The 22,579-nt window shown below is 41.0% G+C and overlaps 1 protein-coding gene across 3 annotated transcripts in view; it reads left to right on the top strand.

The window, feature by feature from the left end:
* Positions 1–17: 17 nt before the first annotated feature.
* LOC120236173 (X-linked inhibitor of apoptosis) overlaps positions 18–22,579 on the top strand; it is a 50,215-nt gene continuing 27,653 nt past the window's right edge. The window contains exon 1 of one of the 3 annotated variants that reach the window (XM_039238813.1): positions 18–93. The gene's annotated coding sequence lies outside the window, so the exon portion shown is untranslated. Of the gene's footprint in view, positions 94–223; positions 314–14,324; positions 14,398–22,579 lie in introns of those variants that run through there. The other 2 variants (XM_039238815.1, XM_039238814.1) reach the window with 2 other exon arrangements.

Raw genomic sequence — 22,579 nt, 5'->3', positions numbered from 1 at the left:
CCAGATTGGGGCTTGGGCCGCCCCTCCTCCAGGACCCTCCCCTCCGGACCGCGCTGGGCGCCGCGAGCGATCCGGGCTGGCTCTCCTGGCGCGGTGGGTACTGCCCGTTCGGGCTTCTTCCTCCTCCTCCTCCTCCTCCCCTCCCCTCCCCGCGGGCCCCGCGCTGCGGGGGAGGGCGGGAAAGCCGCCCGGCGCGGCGCGGGTGGCCCAGCCGCGGCTCCTTGCCCAGCTTCCCGGGAGCGCCGAAGGAAGGCGTGGGTGGGTGCGTGGCTTCGGGCCGGCCGGTGCCCTCCTAAACCCCGTGACCCCTAAGGTAAATCGAGTCAAAGAACTTTTTTTTTTTTTTTAATGAGCTAAGGGACCGCCCCCACCCCACCCCCGAACCTGATGCGGGTGGCAGGTATGTAGCTGGGTGGAGTGCGCCTGGCGGGGGCTCGTAAAGAATAGGTATCTGAGAGCTTCCGGGAGAGGAAATTAGCTGGTAATTCTTTCCAATCTTTGCTGCCCTAGTCACCTCCCCAGCATATTCTGTGAGTACACCAAAATTCAGTCTAACTTTCAGTTTCATTATTTTAACTCCTTAATACACTTAATTGTTTTCGAGAGGAGGGGGAGTGGTTATTGCCGAAAATAAAACAGCCCCCTCCGCCTCCCAAAAAAGAAAAATGTTAATCACAGCTCTGTAAAAACCTGCCTATCAGATTTTAGTAATCTACTACTTTGCTTTCAAATCGAATTATGTCACTAGGTCTGTCCCACTATGCCTTGGATGGCTAATGACGCATAGAAATGTACTCTTGTAGGACTGGGGGTTGTGCTATAGTGTTTCTTCTCTTTTTTTTTACTTCACATTTCTTAAAACCAGTTCAAGAGAACTGTTACAGACGGCCATCTTAGAACTATAACATTTTAGAGTTGGAAGGGATCTTAGTCCAACACTATTATTATTATTATACAAAAGGAGAAAGTAAGGCACAGGAAGATTTCATGGCTTGTCTAAGGCTACTCAGCTACTTAGATTGGAACCCAGGTTGTCTGGCTTCCTTGCGCCCCCCCCCCCCCTTTCTGCGCAGCTGCTTCACAGAGCCTCCAAGCAAGAAAATTTAAGTATTCAGTTCATCGCACCCTCCTGAAGCGTGTACCGCTTCGTACCGTACAACTGTGCTGTCACATTCGATGTATGTATTTAACATGTTTATGAAGCCGATGCTTGAGATATTATTTCCCCACCATTCAAGAAGTGGCAGCAGTTTGGGTTAAAAAGATTTATACACACGTGCATCTCCATATTTGAATGTGCTCTGATAACTTTTTGAAGGATACACGAGAAAAATATATATTTTCGTTACATGTTTGTTTATTTTTGAGATAGAGACAGAGCACGAGCTGGGGAGGGGCAGAGAGAGAGGGAGACACAGAATTCGAAGCAGGCTCCAAGCTCTGAGCTGTGAGCACAGAGCCCTACGCGGAGCTCAAACGCACAAACTGTAAGATCGGGACCTGAGCCGAAGTCAGCCGCTTAACAGGCCGAGCCACCCAGGCGCCGCACGAGAAAGATGTTAACAGTGGCTACTTAATGGGGGATGGGGAGGGGTGGGACGCTTTTTAATTTGCACCTCACATGTGGCCTAATGTCCTGTTTGGATTTCTTAGCAGAAACGAGTGTTTATTATGTAATTAGAAACAATTTTTAATTTTTTTTTAAAATTTTAATTTATTTCTAGGAGAGAGAGAGTGTGAACAAGGGTGGGTCAGAGAGAGAGGGAGACACAGACTCTGAAACAGGCTCCAGGCTCTGAGCTGGCAGTCAGCACACAGCCCGACGCGGGGCTCGAACCCACGAACCGCGAGATCATGACCTAAGCGAAAGTCGGACGCTTAACCGACTAAGCCACCCAGGCGCCCCTAGAAACAATTTTTAAAATGCACACACACCTATATCAATAAAAATAAGTATTCACCAATCATATGTATATGGATATATTTATATACATAAATGTAATTTTGTATCCATGGTTTGTATTGTAAAATCCACTGTGGTTCCTGTCAGTCCTACTGGCAAAGCAGGCCCGATTATCAGATGCTCACATTTCTTTACCTGTTTTCTTCTATTGCTCCTAATATAAGATGATAAAAAGAATTTATATATTTGTAGGAAATTTGCTAAGCTTTTGAATAGCGAATAATATGGCAAACTAACATTCAAGATATGGTGTTTGAGGCAATGAAAAAATGTGAATATAGAATCTTACGGATAAGAAATCATTTTAAAAAATTGGAAGGATCCCTGGTGATTCATAGTTCAGCTCTTTTTATGAATAGGTTAACTAGGACTCAACGAAAAAGTGCATTGCCCAAGATTAAGTATCTGATTATTGACAGAGCTGGGGCTACGGTCTAGGTTCTAGTCCAGAGCCCCTTGTGCTATATTTGGAACTTTACTGCTTTCTAGTGCGTTTGGTGACTCGAACTAGGCAGAAAAAGTAATGCCGACTAAAGCTTAGGCCTATTTTCAATAGACAGGAATTATTGTAATCGATGTACAAATGTGTACAGTGCCTGAAACATTCTACTAACATGTTCCCCATATATTTGGTTGGAAACAATCTGTTTAATAAATCCTTTATATTGTAAATGCTTACAGACTCCAAATATGAAATTATGATATTCTACTGGTTTTGTTCTAATATTTAAAAGTCTGGTAGCTAGTACTAATGTGAGGGGGGTGGAAAGGTTATGCTTTATAAAATAAACATTTATCGAGCACCTACTATATGCCAGGGGTTGCGCTACGTGATGGTTCCAAAGACAAATATGGCAAAATAGATGTCCTTGTTCTTTTGAGGCTGGAAGATTATCATGAGCTGTCCACTCTCTAACTTTATCTCTGTGATCTAATCTCATAATAGTATTAGAAGATGTAATCTGTAGCACTGTTTAAGGTCGTTGTGAGTAGATTTGAGGAGACAAAAACAGTATTGGTAAAATAAATTGATAATTGAATAAGGACTCTTTTTCTTTTACTTTTTTTATTTTAAGGGGAAGAAAGGCATGTATTGCTCACAGAATTTAAAGTCCCAGGCTTCCAGCTCTTTCGCAGTTCTTCCAGTGCAGTTACTAGTTAGCAAATATTTTTGTGTCTTAGAGGTCATGCGGTACAGTGAGAAGGGCCCTGGTTTGATGCCTGACTTCTTGACTTTGTTTCCAGTTAGCTGTGGGATTAGGAGCAAGTCACTTCTACATACTTCAGTGCCTACATTTTCCTATTTTCTTCATAACTTTTTATGAATTAAATACCCCATTTATTTATTTATTTATTTTTTATTTATTTCTAGGAGAGAGAGAGAGACAGCGTGAACAGGGGAGGGTCAGAGAGAGAGGGAGTCACAGACTGAAACAGGCTCCAGGCTCTGAGCTGGCAGTCAGCACATAGCCCGACGCGGGGCTCGAACCCACGAACCGCGAGATCATGACCTAAGCGAAAGTCGGACGCTTAACCGACTAAGCCACCCAGGCGCCCCTTAAATACCCCATTTAATTCGGCAACGAATATTATGAATATTTTAAATTTTAAAATAAATATGTTTCTTATAGAAAATTGATGAAATGCAGAATTGTAGAAAGAGACTAAGTATAATCCACATTCTTTTATGTTTACTTTTTTTGTTTAGGCTCATTTTGTTTGTAGGTTGTCATAATCCTTTTCCTCATTCAATATTCTGTATTGAACACTCCTATGTCAGGAAAAGTCTTTTAAAATGCAGTTTTTCTTTATCGTCCGTATTATTCTATGTCCCAGTTTCTTTAGTTTTATAAAGTAACAGATTTGAGCTAGTTGGTTCCAAAGACTCAAAACCCGTGATAGTTTTTTTTTTTCTAAAGTGATTATCTCAGACTGTATCAAGGGAAAAAATTCCACATGACAATTCCAAATCTGTTTGGAATAATATTTAAAATAAAGTGAGAATAAATTAAGAACAAGGTGGGGGGGCACTGGGGTGGCTCAGTCAGTTGATTGTCCGCCTCTTGATTTTGGCCCAGGTCACAATCCCAGGGTTGTAGAGTCAAGTCCCATGTTGGGCTCTGTGCTGAGCTAGGAGCCTGCTTAGGATTCTCTCTCTACCTCTGCCCCTCTCCCCGACTCCAGTGCACATACTCTCTTAAAAAGAGCAAGGTGGACATATAAACCTTAATAGTTTGTGAATTCTACTTTAAGTTTTTTCTGCCTTTATGACTTGAATACTTGTATTTATTTTAAAATTTCAAGTGCCAAGACTTGAATTTTAATTTGTTGGAGATGTGAATGATATATGGGTCATTACTGTGTTGAAAGCTGGCCTGTTTTACCATGTCGGGTGGGTGTAGAATAGGTTGAAGAAGAAGTTGTACTTCTGTGTTTGAGATTCTGGGATTATCATAGTACAAAGGAGAGAAAATTTGTGGAAGCTCAGAAGTGTTCAGTAACTTGCCCAAAGTCCAAACAGCTACTAAGGTGCAGGGGTAGGTTTTGAATCCAGATTTCTCTGATTCTAATAGTGATGCTTTTCTTCCATTGCATGCTATATTTCAAAAGACGAAGATATCTTAGACACTTTTTTGAGAGTGAGTGGGCACACACAAGAAAGTGAAGGCGGGGAGAGGAAGTGGGAGAGAGAATCTCAAGCAGGCTCCAGGTTCAGGCCCCAGCGAGGAACCCGATGTGGGGCTCGATCTCATGACCTGATCCAAGATCAAGAGTTGGACGCTTAACTGACTGAGCCACCCAGGTGCCCCTCATAGACACGTTTTTTGATGGTATTGCTTTGATCCAAATGGACTAACTTGGTATCTTTGAATAAATTGGAAATGTTGAGCCAGCCCTTAGGAAAATGGTTTTTAGCTTGAGATAAACCAAACAGCACACCTTGCATGCCTTCTGCTTTGAGCTGAGCTCCAACATCGGTATGTTAATGGTGGCTGGCATGTAGCAAATAAGGGCCTGGTAAAAAATTGTTGACTGAATTCCTCTGCCTTGTTATAAAGAAATGTATTAGATGAAAAAGGAGAACTAAAACTTCTAAGGCCTTCCATATAATTTGAAATGAAGGACTTTTTTGTGCTCTGAGAAATTAACCAACACAGTTGATAATTGTATTCACCATAAGAATTTGAGGCCAAACTTACGAGGTATGCTTTATGTTGCTGAGAATATACTTAATAGTAGGTTGTCTTTTGTGCGATAAAAGCATGTTTTATTTATTTATTTTTCAAAGTTTATTTATTTTGAGAGAAAGAGAGTGTGAGCGGGAGAGGAGCAGAGAGAGAGGGAGAGAGAATCCCAAGCAGGCTCTCCACTGTCAGCATGGAGCCCGATGTTGGGCGTGAACTTAAGAACCTTGAGATCATGACCTGAGTCAAAATCAAGAGCCAGACGCTTAACCGACTGAGCCACTGATTTAACCAAATGAGTCCCTAAAAGCATATTTTAGGTAATTTTGTAGGACTTGGCATGGAATTTTCTTATTTTTTCATTATGGTATAGTTGTAGCTCTGCTATATAATGCATTTTGGAGTTTGATTTTTGTATGATTGGTACCCAGTCTTTGTTAAGCATATGTGTGATTCACTTATCATCTGCTTTTATACTGTATTTTCAAGGATATGGGTCATTGGTGAAAACTGAGGTTTTACCTGCATAGACTGGGAATAGCTTTACCTCAAATGGTCAGACAGAGGTTGAACTGAATGAGTTAAGGCTGATGTTCTAAACTAGGTAAAGCTGCTACCACTCTGCTTTCCCTAGAATCTATAAATACTAACATGTAGTTTGAACTTTTATACTTATTCTTGTAATGGTTTTGTTGGCCTCAAAGCACAGGCCTCTCCTGTGTATATAATCATGTATTGCTCTGTGATTTACCTTTCAGTGGCTCCTGCTAATTTTTCAAGCCTTGAAAGGGCAAGGCACTAACATTTTCTGCTACGTCACCGGACTAACCCTTCTGCCAGTAATTCTTACAGTAATTTCCTTAGACCTATAATGGTTATTATCACTGGGTTTGATTTTGACAGTCATTTATTTACTGCATGATCTTTGATGAGTAACAACCAGAAGACCACAGTTTCCCCATATTTCAGATGGTGGCTATGATATGTTATGTAGGTTAAATTAGATACCACCAATGAAAACATTCTCATTGTAAATCGCATACATATTTTAGTTACTATCAGAAGTAACATGGTGAAAAAACAGGATTGGCTGTGGAATCACACAAACCCATACTTAGTTTTTGACCTTCTGTTAAATGGAATTAGACATTTTTTAGTTTCTCTTTTTTTTAATTTTTTAAACATTTATTTATTTTTGAGACAGAGAGAGAGCACGAGCTGGGGAGGGTCAGAGAGAGAGGGAGGCACAGAATCTGAAACAGGCTCCAGGCTCTGAGCTGTCAGCACAGAGCCTGATGGGCTCGAACCACGGACCGCGAGATCATGACCTGAGCCGTAGTCGGACGCTTAACGGACTGAGCCACCCAGGCACCCTTTAACTTCCTTATGCTTTCAGTTTCCTTATCTTTAAAATGAAAGAGTGATTTCTATCATCATGACGGCACAGATACATTCAGTGATGGTGAACAAGTTTTGGTTGTGAGTATCTACAAAGTATGAGTTAAATTTACAGTGTACTTGAGTCAGAGCTGTCCTTTTCTAAAAAATTAGGGAAATTTTGGGGCAAAGATTACAGGAAACTCTTCACTTCTTACCAGGCCCCAAATTAATTCTTTTTATGAGGAAGTGAGTGAACAGTTCAGAACTCCAGTGGTAGACCTCACTCAAACATCTTCAACAAAGTCCTGTTATTGTCAACTCAAGGTAACAATAAGTAGCAATCAGGTATTACCTGTGTTTCTCAGTCCTCTCTGCTGGTGACTTACTGCCACCCAAGCAGAGGACCAAAAGACACTTGGTCCTGGCCAACCACTGTGGACATGACCTGATTACTGCTTTCACCTCTGGGAGTTGACCTGTATCCCTCTTTTTTTTTAACCTGATGATTAACAGTGTCGACATCAATTTACAATTTGTTTTTTCTCATTGGGGTGGCCCAGAGTTAGTAATCTAACAGTAGTATTACAGAGTAGCCAGCTGGCACAGATTCTCCGGATAAGCAAAAAGATAGAGACCAGGAATATATCCTTCCCACTCCTTGTCATAGGTTATAAAAATTATCTTTTGAGAATGAGAAGCCAAAACCTTGCAGTACCAGGCCCTGCTATTGATAGTTTGCTGAGCTAATGTGTTCACAGATGAAGGAAGCATTGTCACCTGGCACATAGCCAAGTAACACCCCCAGTCTACTGGGCAGGATTGTATAAGGGACCTGACTAATCAAAAGCCCAACTGCTTTCTTTCAAAAATTTTTCATGTTATTTATTTATTTTGAGAGAGAGAGAGAGAGAGAGCACAAGCAGGGGAGGGGCAGAGAGAGAATCCCAAGCAGACTCTCTGCTGTGGGTGCAGAGCCTGATGGAGTTCAATCTCATGAGCTACAAGAACATGATCTGAGCCAAAATCAAGAGCCAGACACTTAACTGGCTGAGCTACCCAGGGGCTCCTTCTTTTGATTAGAATCTAATATATTTATTGGATAAAATTTAGAAATTAAGAAAAGTACAAAGAAAATAAAATCAATAATACCACTGCCCAGAGATAACCACAGTAGAATTTTGATGTATGGTTTAGCCTAAGTCTTTATATATCTGTATTTTTATAATTAGGATTATATTGCACAGTATTTTATAACCAGCTTTCTTTCACATAATACAACAGCATAAACATATGTCTGGTTCCCTTAGGAGTCTTCGACAGCCTGAGTTTTTAATGAATGAATGCCTAGTATCCATAGTGCCAAAGCGTTGTCCTCTTTTGTTGGACATTGAGTTGTTGTTTTTTATAATTAGGACTATATTGAAGTCTTTATATATACATTTTAAAAAAAAATCTCTTTATTTCCATTCTAGTTGATGCTTACAATGGGAATAGGTGGTTCAGGGGCTCCTGGGTGGTTTAGTCAGTTAGGTGTCCCGACTCCTGATTTCAGCTCCAGTCATGATCTCATGGTTCATGGGATTGATCCCCATATTGGGCTCTGCACTGACAGTGTGGAGCCTGCTTGGGATTCTCTCTCTCTCTCTTTTTCTCTGCCTCTCCTCTGTGCTTGTATGCACGCATGCTCTCTCAAAATAAATAAACCTAAAAAAAAGAGAATAGGTGGTTCAAAAGGTAATCATATATGTAAGACTTTTAGAACATACTGCCACATTACCCTCCAGGAAAAGTGAACTTAATTTAAAAAAATATTAATTCCAGTGTAGTTAACATGCAGTGTTATATGTTCAGATATACAATACAGCGATTCAGCAATTCCATATACTACTCAGTTCTCATCAAGACAAGTGTGCTCTTAATCCCCTTTACTTGTTTTACTCCTCCCCCCACAAAAGGTGTACCAATTTTTAGTTCTACCAGCAAGCACGCCTGTTATCCTATACTTTCCCCACTGCTGCATTATTGTCGGCAGGGATAGTGATCTCTGCCAAACAGGGCAGTAATGGTGGTATCTTTTAAAATGTTTGTTTCTTTTGTTACTGATGAAATTTAAGATTATTGTAGATGTTTGTTGGCCATTAGTATTTGCCATTTGTAAGTTTGCCTATTTTCTGATGAAGTGTTCATCTTTTCCTTATAGATATGCAAGTGTTTTCAAGTTTTTTCTTAACACTATTCCTGGTCAAAACTGAGATAGACTAACAGGAGGTGAGGGACACCCGTTTGACTCCCATTTGAAACCATTTAATACTGGTACTAAATGCAAATAATGACATTAAAAGGTTTGGACGGAAGGACTTTTACCCTGGGGCGCCTGGGTGGCTGAGTTGGTTAAGCAGCCTGCTCTTGATTTCACCTCAGGTCAAGATCTCACAGTGGTGGGATCCTCTCTCTCCCTCTGCCCCTCTCTCCCCCCCAAATAGCTAAATAAAGTTTAAAAAAAAAAAAAGGACCTTCACTCTTAAAAAACTTACAGTACTAAAAAATTGTTAGCTCTCTAAATGTCCATAGATGTAGGTGCATAACTTTGAAATATGTCAACATTTGTTCTTAAAAATGTTCATACGTGCTTGTATATTCATAGGCTGTCTCTGGAGGAATACACAAGAAACTGGTGAGAGTGATTGCTACTGGGAACGTGTTGGGGAAGAAAATTACTTTTTATACTTTTCTAGGTTCTTTGGCTGGTAAATTGATATAAGACAGATTAACAGGAGAAAAATTAAATTGCATACATATGGGAGCCCCATAAGAACATGAGGCCTGCAGGCAGGCAGTTGAGGGTTATATGCCATCCTAAGCTGGGGAGAAGGGGGTAGGGACCTGAGACTTCAGGGGGGAGGAAGATAGTTTACAGGAAGATGGGAAGAGCAGATGTTTGATAAATGTTTGCCAGGCCATAACAGAGACAGTGGGGCACAGGGATTTGATCTCCAGGCCCTGAAGGACCCACCCCCCCACCCCCCCAGCATAACCACACCTAGCCCATACTCTCAGTAGGGATCCCTGGTGAGAGTTCTCCTGCTACACTGGGCCCTCCATCTCAATTCCTTTAGGCAGTTAAGGAGGAGGTAAAAGCTTTTCCCTGAGTCTTCAGAGCTTGACTCACTTCAGCTTAAAGTAATCTACATGCCTGGTGCACCTGGCTGGCTCATTCATAGAGCATGGACTCTTGATTTCTGGGTCATGAGTACAAGCCCCATGATGGGTCTAGAGATTACAGTCGATTAATAATAATAAATTTTTAAAAAGTAATCCTCATGCCAAAGTGGCACATTTTGGGAAGGCTTATTCTGAAACTTTTCAGACCTGTCTCTGAAACTTGCCCAAGAAGTCTCACAGTCCGGAAGTTGAGTTGGTACATTTCTCCGTCTCAGTGAACTGATTGGTCTCTTAGTCCTGAAAATAGGTCAGTTCAGTTACATAGTTGTGTCTCATTTCAGGAGATAGTGAGGCAGGTGGGCTCCCAACGCTAGGGCTGTGGTACAGACAGCCTGGGATTTAATAAGATCAATTTCTGTGGAAATGAAAGAAAAACAAAGGTTAATAGAGCAGATTATAGTCCCAGTTTCTGAGTTCTGAAGGCAGCCAGTTAAGAGGATTTTTAGATGTCCAGCTTGAAGTATCTTCAGATGGAGTGAGGGTTAGGCACTGGCGTTCTGAAAGATTTTCCTGGTCTGTAGTTTGAATGTCTCTGGTGAACTGAGTGGTCCACGTAGCAACAGGCATGAAAATTGACTATATGTGAGCTGTTGTGATTTCTCTGAAGTTTCTAGCAGGTTGTCCAGCTTTAAATTGCATGGCTTTGGAAAAGGGACAATATTCTCGATGATTCCAAATCAGAAGGGGGGGCGGTGCCTGGGTGGCTCAGTTGGTTAAGTGTCTGACTCTTGATTTCGGCTCAAGTCATGGACACAGGGTTCATGGGTTTGAGCCCTGCATTGGGCTCTGAGCTGACAGTGTGGAGCTTTCTTGGGATTCTCTCTCTCCCTCTCTGTCTCTCTGTGTCCCTCCCCTACTCAGTCTCTCAAACATTTTAAGAAAAAGTGGGAAAAATTTGGAAATGTTAGTTTGGTGGGGTGCCTGGGTGGCTCATTTGGGCATCCAATTCCTGATTTCAGCTCAGGTCATAGTCTCACAGTTCGCAGAATTGAGCCCTGAATTGTGCTGTCAGCACAGAGCCTGTTTGGGATTGTCTTTCTCCCCCTCTCTCCCTGCCCCTTCCCCATCTCCTCTCACTTGCGCATGCATTCATTAATGTTAATGAATAAACATTAAAAAAATGTTAGTTTGGAGAGTTGTAGCCAAATATTGGAGGAAACTTCTGAATTCAAGATCCAGTCTAGTTTATAGGTAGAACCTAAAAGACAGTTAATGATCTCATGGCTTGCTGACAAATTTTGTAAGAGCTATAACATGAACTTATTTGACTAGTAGACCTGAGCAGAGTAAAATTTGAATGTCTGCATTACATTCAACGTTGATAAGTCTAAAGATATGCCTTTTTAAAAAAATGTTTATTTTTGAGGGAGAGACCGCATGAGTGAGGGAAGGACAGAGAGAGAAGACACAGAATCTAAAGCAGGCTCCAGGTTCTGAGCTGTCAGCACAGAGCCTGATGCAGGGCTTGAACCCATGAACCATGAGATCATGACCTGAGCCAAAGTTGGACACTTAACCGACTGAGCCACCCAGGTGCCCCAAGACATGGCTGTTTTAGAGTGATGAAGGGCTTTGGTACTGAATATTTTTCCCCATCACGTGAACCTGAGAAGCATTTGAGTTACTTTCTGTTATATTTCTGACAACTTTAGGAATACTTTATTTATAAGCACTTAATTTTAAGCCAATGAAATAGACCTCTTTTACACATTAACTTTAGTAATACCATCTGGACCTAGACAATGCCACCCATCTACAACACACACACACAAGCATATAGACAGATGCGAGTACAGACCTTAGAGTTTTTCTTTTCAAATTTTAACTATGAGCCTTTTTAGCAGTTTATATTTTTGAAAGTCTTCTTTCTCCCTTTTTTTCCCTTGTGATATTGGAGATAGTCTAGATAAGAATTCACCCTTACATCTCAAAGGCACAGAGAAAGAGTGCAGGTTCCTCCAAGAAGAGTTCAGTTTCCTAAGGCCAATATTCACAAGCCTTGTGAGATAAATAGGGGAGGCTTTGGGATTGGTTAAAAGGAATTGCCTCTAGAGTTGCATTTCTAGTTCTGCAAAGATTTGTCAGATAAGGACAATTGTTCTCAATCCCTCAAAGAATTGGGTTGCAACTTAAATGCCTCTAGGTTGATCCACACATAAATCCTTTTACAAAGTCTTTAGAAGATTTTTCTTTCCCTCTGGGTACATAGTTTTATTTTTACTTAGGGGAGGAGACCAAAAACAAAGTTTTTGTCCGGCTCTGAATATTAGCTTCCAGTCCGGCTAGTCTCCAACCACAGAGCTGTGTGTTGGTTCTCTCCCTGTCTCTGACTCCCTCTCCCCCTCCCCCTCCCTCTATCCCTATATATGTGACTTTTTTTTTAAGTGAGCTCTATGCCCAACATGGGGCTTGAACTCACAACTCTGAGATCAAGAGTCACATGCTCTAGTCACTGAGCCAGCCAGGTGCCCCTGAAAGAAATCTTTTAAATATCTTGTCCGTTTTTAGGCAGATAAACAGCAAGCATTTTCAGGGTTTAATGCAGCATGCCTTTGTAAAGTCTACATAAAGGCCTTTTTGATGTACGTTTCAACCTCGGACTCACCTTAAGGGGAAAAGCCTCCCTTTTGGCCCCTGATCTTCCCCTTCAGTTGACATTTGTAGGAGGGGCTAGTAGAAATTCAAGGTGGAGAGGTTTGGGGGGGGGGTCTGGCTTGTCTGATAACTATAGTATCATGGATGGGAAGAACACCCCTTAGCAACCAAACAGGGTCCCCATGTGTGGGGTTATAAATGGCCATTAGTCTTTTTAATTCCTCTTTAAGTTTGGTAGGCTCTTCTGAAAGTAGAGGTAAAAGGGCTTTATAATTGAAAAGATCTGCTCCTGTCCAGGGGCCGTGAATTCTTTGGCACTGCACAGGAGGGCTGGAAGCTGGAGGTGCCCGATTATAGAACCCAGCCAAATAAGCCTTATGTCTGAGCCATATTGTCTATCCTGGGTGTTTCTGTAAAATTTATTTTCTGACTTTAGTATTTACATGAATAACCTGTCTACCCTGGGCTTAGCGATCGTGCTGGAGTGCTCCCTGTGAATCTTGTAAGGAAAGGAAAGCCGAAGCAAGGAGCTAGGTGTTTTAAGGGATTTTCTGGGGAAAGTGAAGGAGCTTTGGAGGCTACAGGAATTTGCTGAGGAGATGGGCCAGATTTTACGAAATGGAATTTATGTTGGGACTTTAATTTTTGTACTATGTCTAATTTCTATTCTTTTCATCTTCTTAAGGGAGTCTCTAAGGCCAGCTCTTCTATTTCTTTGTATCTACTTTTTAATTTGGTTTTCCCATAGGTACTGTTAAGACAATTGTTTAGGATGAGAGCTCTCTAAAGGTTTTTTTTTTTTTTTTTTCAACTATAGAACCTTTTCATTTCAGAAGATCCATCCTCTGGTCATTTGATGAGTAGCATCTATTAATGTCCATAGCCGTTCAGATCAGGAAGCCTTTTTATGGCTTAACCAAAGATGCAAGAGGCATCCCACGAGAGAGGACAAGATGCAGTCCTTACAAAATCCAGAAAGTTCACTCCCAAAGATAGTTTGAGAAAGGAAAGCCCTTTGTTGTAGGCTGTAAGAATGGTATCATGAGAACAGGGTCTGTTTTCCCACAAGAACACGAAGACGCCTCCAGTTTCAGACCCGCTCATCTGACACCTGGCAGGCACTACTAGAACCAGGCTTTCCCAACACTAACAAAACAACAAAAGCTGAGATGACAAAAGCACCGTATGGACTGGGACCCCTTATAACAGACTCCCCTGGCACAGTCAGATGAAAAGAGTGCTGCTTGTGACTTTGGGTCTCAGAACGCAGTCTGTTCGACTGGCCATGAAGGTGCACGCACGCTGGTACGTGTATCTTCTGGCCGGCAGAGACGAGAGCGTATTGTCACGCTCAAGACCTAGAACAAGATAAAAGGAAAACCTCATTTAGCTTTTTGTATATGTATGGAAACAGCTGTAGCTAAGCCTGGGGTCTTGGAGCCAGACTCATACCTAAGAGGGATCTGCCACTGGGTTGGGGATCATGTGGTGGTTTTACCTTGTGTGGAAAGTTTTTTGAGGTTGGCGAGTGACCTGGTGTAAATGTGACCTGTTCTGTGACCAGCTTATCCTAATACAGAAGACTTTGGATTAGGTGGCCGGTGCTGTTAACAGTTCTTAAATGCTTGACCCATGCCCTCCAATTTTGTGGCTTTGGCTTCCAAGATGTTGCTTGGCAACAGCCTTTATCTCATGTGTTCATTAACCCACAGCAAAGTTTGTCTAAACAGACATTGGTCTGGTGAGAACCATGAACTCACCAATCAGTGAGGCCGGCTTGAACAGCAGGCTTCTAGGGCCTATGCCTGCCTTCTACCCCAGGGCCTTCCTTCTTACGACAAACAGCACAACAGAGACAAAAAGAGTGACCGTCTCTGGGAGGGAAAAGATCAATAAAAATCAAGAGTGCTCAGCTCTTTACAAGAGTTGCTGTAGCCAAGGAACTACTCAGATATTTTTTCCTGCTACTCTAAATTTAGAAAAGGAAAGAAGGACTCTCACCATTCTCATTTCCACTGGGCCCTGCAGCCAGAGATTCAGAAGACTGACCTGGTAAGAATTCCTACCTTCTACCACATTTATCAGAGGTGCCAGCATTTCTTAGCTGTAGTAGCCATGGAGCAGGCAGCGATCAGCCAGTACAGTTGCTCCTACCTGGCTCACCCAGCTGTTGGGGAGGAAATTTTTTTCTTCTCCTCTTCTAGGTTCTTTGGCTGGGAAATTGATAGAAGACAGATTAACAGGAGAAAAATTTAACTAAGAAGCCACATAAGAATATGAAATCCACAGGCAGTCCGATGGTTGAGACTTATTTGCCATCTTGAGATAAGGAGAAAGGGGTAGGGGTCTGAGACTTAAAAGGGGGAGAAAGACAGTTTACAAGAAGATGAGAAGAACAAATGTTTGATAAATAAATATTTGCCTGGCCTCCAGAGACAGTGAGACCCGAGAGGAGTTTGATCTCCAGGCCCTGCAGAACCTCTCCCAGCTTAACCACACCTGGCCCATATTCTTTGTAGTGATCTTTGATGATAGTTCTCTTCCTGGACCTAGCCCTCTATCTAAATTCCTTCAGGCAGTTAAAGGGGGAGGTAAAAGCTTTTCCTGAGTCTTTGGGCCTTGATTGACTTCAGCTTAACGTAATCTACATGCCAAAGTGGTACGTTTTGGGAAGGCTTGTTCTGAAACCCTTCAAGGGGAACCAGAGGTTTAAGGTATGGGGTGGCATGAATGAGATGACTTCTTGAATTGTTTGATCGTGTGTGTATTGTCTCTCTTTAAAAATATACATGTAAACTTAATGTTCAGAAATATGGATTTGTACTAGTCATCCATTTAAAATAATGTTTTAATCCAGATAAAGGTTGATGTGGGAAGATGCTTATGATATATTATTTCATGGAAAAAGAAGCAAGTTGTAAGATACCATGTATAATAAATTCCCTCTAGAAATATTTATAATGTGCGTGTGCACGTGCACACAGAAAAGGTTCTGAAAGGATAAATATACCTAAAGGTCATAGCCTGGGTAGTAAGATTCTTTTTCATTTTTGTTTTCCTTATTGATTTTTTTTAAAGTTTATTTTTGAGAGAGCATGAGCAGAGGAGGGGCAGAGAGAGGGTGATAGAGGATCCAAAGCCGACTGTGCGCCGACAGCAGCACGCCCGATGCAGGGCTTGAACTCACAAATCATGAGATTGTAACCTGAGCCAAAGTCAGATGCTCAACTGACTGAGCCATCCAGGCGCCCCAGTAAAATTCTTTCTTAATTCCTGTCTTTTAAAAAGGAAAACATTTGTTTGTATTAAAGATTGAATTAACATCCATTTTGAGATTTTTTTTTCTGCCTGTTATGATTTTAACAAAGGTTTTGATTTGGGCTCTGAATAAGCATAAATAGTATTAATCTATGTCATGGATCTATAGTTTGGACTGTAGATGGTTTGTTTTTTAATCAAAGCCTACTATTTAGTGAGCACTGTAAATTATCATGGTCTGAACAGTTTTCAGTGAAACGGAAGAGGCAATAATATAGTAATAATCGTGATCTTGAGCCTTTTTGTGATCTTCAGTGAATTCTTAAGCCCCAAACCTGTGTATTCTTCATGCAGAACATTCTTTCAGAGAATACAGGTGCATGATTTGTTTAAAAAAAAAAAAGATGAGGGGATAACTTTCTATGTGTCCATTTTGAGCAACGGTACCTGTGGAGTAAATTATTATAAATAATTAGGCAAAGATTGGAGGTCTTTGCTCAAATTTAAGTATTACTATGACTTTGTAAATTAAGTATAGAACATGTAATTGATATTCTTTTTGTTGGTTCTCAGCATGGCCTTGCAGGTGTTTACAGAAGTAGGTCTCATGATTGTGCATGAATTGTATATAGCCCTATTCATAAGTTTATGTTATTGACTGAGCTTATGAGCTAAGTGCTCATTAATGCCATTTAGTTACTTGAATGGCTCTGGTACTTAATTTTAGGGAATGAACTTTTGGTTTGCTTGAATGTAATTAACCTCAGAAATGTTTTATTGACCATTAAAAGTTAAAAGAAAATATGCTTCATGGTTTGAAGAACAATGTTAATGTTTATTTATTTTGAGAGAGAGAGAGTGTGTGTGTGAGCAGGCGAATGGCAGAGAGAGAGGGAGACACAGAATCCAAAGGAGGCTCAGGCTCTGTGCTGTGGGCCTCGAACTCAGGAACTATGAGATCATTATCTGAGCCAAAGGTGGATGCTTAACTGACTAAGCCACCCAGGCACCCTTGAACTTCACTACTATAAATGAACAATTTGACTGAAATTTGAATTTTATGTAAATATAGGGCAAAAGGTAAACTTTAAAAATGATACACCCTTTTTGTTTAAGGGGTATAATTTTTAAAAATTCAGCCTCTTGGGGCACCTGGGTGGCTCCATCAGTTGAGCGTCTTGACACCATAATCCCAGAGTCATGGGATCAAGCTCCGCCTTGGGTTCTGTGCTGCGCATGGAGCATGCTTGAGATTCATTCTCTCTCTCTCTCTCTCTCTCTCTCCCCCTCTCTCCCCCCCTCCCCCCCTCCCCCCCTCCTTTCCCCTGCTCATGATCTCTCTCTTTCTCTCTCTCAAATTAAAAAATTTTTTGAAAGTTTTTGTTTATTTATTTAGAGAGTGCGAGAGAGTGCAATCAGGGAGAGGCAGAGAGAGAGAGAGAGAGAGAGAGAGAGAGAATCCCAAGTAGGCTCGTGCAGATCGATCACATGAACCCTGAGATCGTGACCTGAGCCCAAATCAAGAGTCAGACACTTAATTGACTGAGCCACCCAGGTGCCCCTCAGCTTCTTAATATTACAGTATGTTTACATAAATACTACAACTTTGTAAATCAAAATGCTAATTCTAAACACAGAAATAACTGGCTAATACTTAAGGTAATTAAGAAATGGGTTGACCTCAGTTGGGTCAGGGAGAATGTTACTTATTTCAGAAGCTCTCTATGCTGGATCTTCTATAGGGGGAAAAGGCAACTGATGAGAAGAATTTGTAGTGTTTCTGCATGTAATGAGAAAGAGTTTCAAAATTTTAAATTATGATGATGTCTTATGGTTAGCACATAGAAAACCTTGATTGTGTTACTATGAAGATTTTTGTGAAACCTATAATATCTTTGAAATGTGGGTTTTTTAAAGTTATTTATTTAAATTATTTCTACGCTGAAGGTGGGGCTTGAGCCCAGAGATCAGGATTCACATGCTCCTTTTACTGAGCCAGCCTGGTGCCCCTGAAATGTGAGTTTAGTATCGGTTTTTATCACTGAAGAATGATTCTGTTTGCATGGTATGCATGTACTTACTATTTTGGTCACATTTCCTAGGCATATATGAGCAATTTCCTAGGCAAATATGAACAGTTTTTAGTGCTCCCAGTGATCTCAAGTGTCCAGGGCAGATGCGAGGGTGGGGGGTGGGGGGGTTGGGGTGGGATGCAGCATAATGACAGCAGTCCTGGGAGAGGAGTGGTTCAGCATTCATCCCTTGGCCCGGCTGCCTGTCAGGCATTGCTCCAGGCCTTGAGGATACAGATGTGATAAGGCACAATCCTTGCCAAAAAAGACCTTCATTCTAACAACGTACATATATACACACGTACAAACACGCATGCATAGGCGCCAGGTGGCTCAGTTGGTTAAGTGTCTGACTTGGTTTTGGATCAGTTCATGATCTCATGGTTCATGAGTTCGAGCCCCCCATGTCGGGCTCTGCTCTGGCGGTGCAGAGCCTGCTTGGGATTCTCTCTCCCTGCCCCTCTCTTGCTCGCTCGCACTCTCTCTCTTTCAAAATAAACTTTTTTAAAAAAGGTCAGACAGGGGCGCCTGAGTGGCTCAGTCGGTTGAGCGTCCAACTTCAGCTCAGGTCATGATCTCATGGTTTGTGGGTTTGGGCCCCACGTTGGGCTCTGTGCTGATAGCTTGCTCAGAACCTGGAGCCTGCTTCAGATTCTGTGTCTCCTCTCTGCCCCTCCCCTGTTCATGCTCTGTCTCTCAAGAATAAATAAATGTAAAAATTTTTTAAAAAGTACATTAAAAAAGGTTGGACAAACATTCAGAAATTGCTAAATCTTGTTCTAGTACAACTTAGGTTATCAGCAAGTTATGTAGATGGTATAGTGGCGGCACAAAGAGTAATCATTCTGGGATTTTGAGTGGAAGAATCCGTAAAGATGTCATAGATGAGATTCTAAAAACATACATATTCTGAGTTTTAAACAGACGCCTTTATTTAATTACATAATGCGTTTCAGTCAGCATGATCCCACTGCAGTGGGAGCTAATAGGATTATATTGCTTACATAATTCTTGCCATATTTTTAACATTGTATTAGCTTTTCTTAGGGCTGCCATAACAAGGCACCACAAACTGAGAGGCTTAAAACAAGAGGAATTTATTTTCTCACCCTTCCGGAGGCTAGAAGTTGGAAATGAGGATGTTGGCAGGGCCATGTTCTCTGAAGGCTCCAGGGAGAATCTGTTCCATGCCTTTCTTATAGCTTCTGGAGTTGCCTCTCAGCCTTGGTGTTCCTTGGCTTATAGATGCATTATCACTCCGGTCTCTGTCTCCATCTTCATGCGGCTGTCTTCCCTGTGTGCCTCTGTGACCATGTGTCTTCCTTTCTTAAAAGGACTTCAGGCATATTGGATGAGGGCCCACCCTAATGATCTTACCTTGATTACATCTGCAAAGACCCTATTTCCAAATACAGTCACATTCATAACCAGTGGTTAGGACTTAAACATATCTTTTGTGGGGGCACAATTCAAAATTCTAACAGTCACTCTGCTCCCTTTGTACTGTGCCCTGTCAGTGTAGTTAAATGCTTTCTCATGATGAGAAGTTAACAAAGCCCTTGGTTGCACGAATAACGTTAAGAAGTTGTAGTTTGTTGGGGCACCTGGGTGGCTCAGTCAGTTAAGCATCTGACTTCAGCTCAGGTCATGATCTCACAGTTCGTGGGTTCGAGCCCCGTGTCGCACTCTGTGCAGACAGCTAGCTCAGAGCCTGGAGCCTGTTTCAGATTCTGTATCTCCCTGTCTCTCTGACCCTCCCCTGCTCACGCTGTCTGTCTGTCTGTCTCTCTCTCTCTCTCCCTCTCTCTCTCAGAAAAAAAAAAAAAAAGTTGTAGTTTGTTAAGTGAGCCAGTAGTGATGGGATAAATTTCTTCCAGTGACCGGAAGAGTGAAATATAGATTGTAGAGCTCTATGAGCTTGGTAAAAACAAAAATAAAACCACGAAAGGTTTTGCTACTTATTTGTTAAGAATGGTGATTTGTTATTCAGGTACTATTTGACTTAAAAAATTTTAACGGGGGAGGGGAGGCGCCTGTGTGGCTCAGTCAGTTAAGTGTCCACTCTTTGTTTCTGCTCAGGTCATGATCCAGGGGTTGTGGGATTGAGCTCCATATTGGGCTCCATGCTGAGTGTGGAGCCTGCTTGGGATTCTCTCTCTCTCCTTCTGCCCCTCTCCCCTGCTCTCACTCTTTCTCTCTCTCTCTCTAAAATAAAAACTAACAAAAAATTTTAATGGATATTTATAGTAGTTAATTTTCAGTCATCAGAGACCATTTCCTAGTTATCCATCTTAAATAAATTTGTGCAGAGTCAAAAGTACTTTCATCAGTGTCTGGTACACATATGAAACTGCTTACTTACAATTTTCTAAGATGCTGTGATAAATGAAACTCATGATATTATGGAGTAGATTTTTTAAAAATTGCCTAAGCAGTAATAATTGGCTACCAAACAACTTTTTTTAACTTTATTTTGAGAGAGTGAGAGAGCATGAGTGGGGGAGGGGCAGAGAAAAAGGGAGAGTGAGAATCCTGAGCAGGCTCTGCACTGTCAGCACACAGAGCCCAAAACAGGGTTCAATGCCGCGAACTGTGAGATCATGACCTAGGCAGAAATCAAGAGACAGATGCTTAATGGAATGAGCCACCCAGGTATCCCCCAAACAGCTTTAAAAAAAAAAATTATTACTTTTTATTTCAAGTAAGGCAGCTCCTAATCCTTAGGAGCTCGTGGGTGGCTCAGTTGGTTAAGTGTCTGACTCTTGATTTTGGCTCAGGTCATGGTCTCATGATTCGTGAGATCGAGCCCCACATTGGGCTCTGTGCTGACAGTGCATAGCCTGCTTGGGATCTTCGCTCGCCCTCCCTCTCTCTGACCCTCACCCCCTCATCGAGTTCTCTGTCTCTCTGTTAAAATAAGTAAATAAACATTAAAAATAAACTTTAAAACATTTTTAATAAAAAAGCAAAAGATAAAAAGAAAGTTTGATAATACATTTCTGAGTAGTGTTCTAATATTAAATCTCACAAAAAATACTTCTCTGCATGGGATTTTTTTTCCTACTGCTTTAACATTAGAGGTTTTTTATTCCCCAGTTAATCAGGACTTTATTTCTTCTTCTCCTCCTCCTCCTCCTCCTTACCATTTAGAGAATCTGTCCTTCAGAATGGAGTCATTTGATTCTTCCATTGTTTTAATAGCATACAAGTATTCTAAAGGCATCTATAGTAGCCCTACCATAAAATTAATAGGGGATCCTCGCTAGCTCAGTCAGTAGAGCATGTGACTCTCTTGGTCTCGGGGTCATGAGTTCGAGCCCCACATCAGGCACAGAGATTACTTAATTTAAAAAAATAATAAATAGCTTTTGGGGGAATTATTCATAAAGTATAGGGAACTTATGTACTTCATAATGTTCTTAATTTCTATATACATGCATACTATAGTGCTTGCACACATTGTACAATGATAAATACAAAAGAATTCAGGAAAAGAATGAAAGTTGAGAGCCTTACTCTTAACTGTTCTAAGTGGATATGCTAGAAATAAATAGCCTAATGAAAATAATATGGATAAACTCTACCTGTCCATGGTAAATACCACAACTTTTTCCCAAAGTATAGCCAGTGTTCCTGGCACAATCCCACTGAAGGAGATCCAAAATCTTGGTATAAAAAGTACACAAGTCTGTCCTGTGTATAAAAATCTTTTAACCTGTGTGTATTTTATATTCAAAACAATTCACACTCCTTGAATACATTAATATATGTCTGTGTATGTATATATGTGTAGACAAAACAAATGTTTTGTAGTGAGAGGAAATGAAGAATTAGAGTCTTCTATATTACCAGAGTCAGTGCGGTTATACCTATTTGGAATTAGTTTATAAATAAAATGTAAGATGAATACACCCCAGTGTTAGGAAACTGTCACAGAACTTCATAATTCAGGAACATAGCTTCAGTGCTTCACAATATGGAAAGAGGGTAATTGGCTCATAAAAACAGCTGATTGGTTTGGTTTCTTAGAAGTTAGAAAAAAATGCATTTCAGATGATAATTTGTAACAATTAGCAACAGGAACATTAAGAAATAAAATATTGTGAAGATAAGAACTGAGGTCTTCAGAGTATCAAAAGAGATAAGAATCAGACTTCACATTAGAATTTAAAGAATGTAATTGAAAGAAAAATTAACTGGGATCTTTGTGACAGGTTAAATATTTAACTGCTTCATATAGAAGTGATTTAGTCTTCTCGCCTAGTCCTGAAAGTGTATTGTAACATCCAGTTTTCCACATAAAAAGCATGTAATGTCATTAGCAAGGGTCCCTTTGTTGTAGCATAAAAATCACCTCTGATGCTCCAAAGTTTATACTAACAATTACCAAACTAGCATTTAAACGGCTTTATCAAGATATATCTCACCTAGTCTAAACTTACTTTTAAAGTGTACAGGTCAGGTGGGTTTTAGTATATTCACAGAGCTGTGCAGACATCACTACAGTCTAATTTAGAATATTTCATTACTCCAAAAAGAAACCCAGTAACCATGTGCATTTACTCCTCATTTCCCTCCTCCGCCAGCTGTAGCAACCACTAATCTACTTCCTGTTTCTATTTATTTTAGTAACTTTTTTTATTTTTGAGAATGTGTGAGCAGGGGAGGCGCAGAGGAGGAGAGAGAGTCTTTAGCAGGCTCCAGAGCCCGACACAGGGCTCCATCTCATGACCATGAGATCATGACCTGAGCCGAAATCAAGAATTGGACGCTAAACCAAGTGACGCCCCTTATTTTAATAACATTTTAAACTTACAACACTGTTTTCATGCCTACTCCAGGTCATTGACTCAGAGGTTTGGAAGTTCTTAAACTAGCCAAATTTACAAGTCCTGTGACACCTT

Source organism: Hyaena hyaena, unplaced genomic scaffold, assembly GCF_003009895.1.
Source record: "Hyaena hyaena isolate Hyena2069 unplaced genomic scaffold, ASM300989v1 scaffold_147, whole genome shotgun sequence".
Taxonomy (NCBI): Eukaryota; Metazoa; Chordata; class Mammalia; order Carnivora; family Hyaenidae; genus Hyaena; species Hyaena hyaena.
Note: the sequence above shows the minus strand (reverse complement) of the source record. Positions and strands in the feature narration are given on the sequence as shown.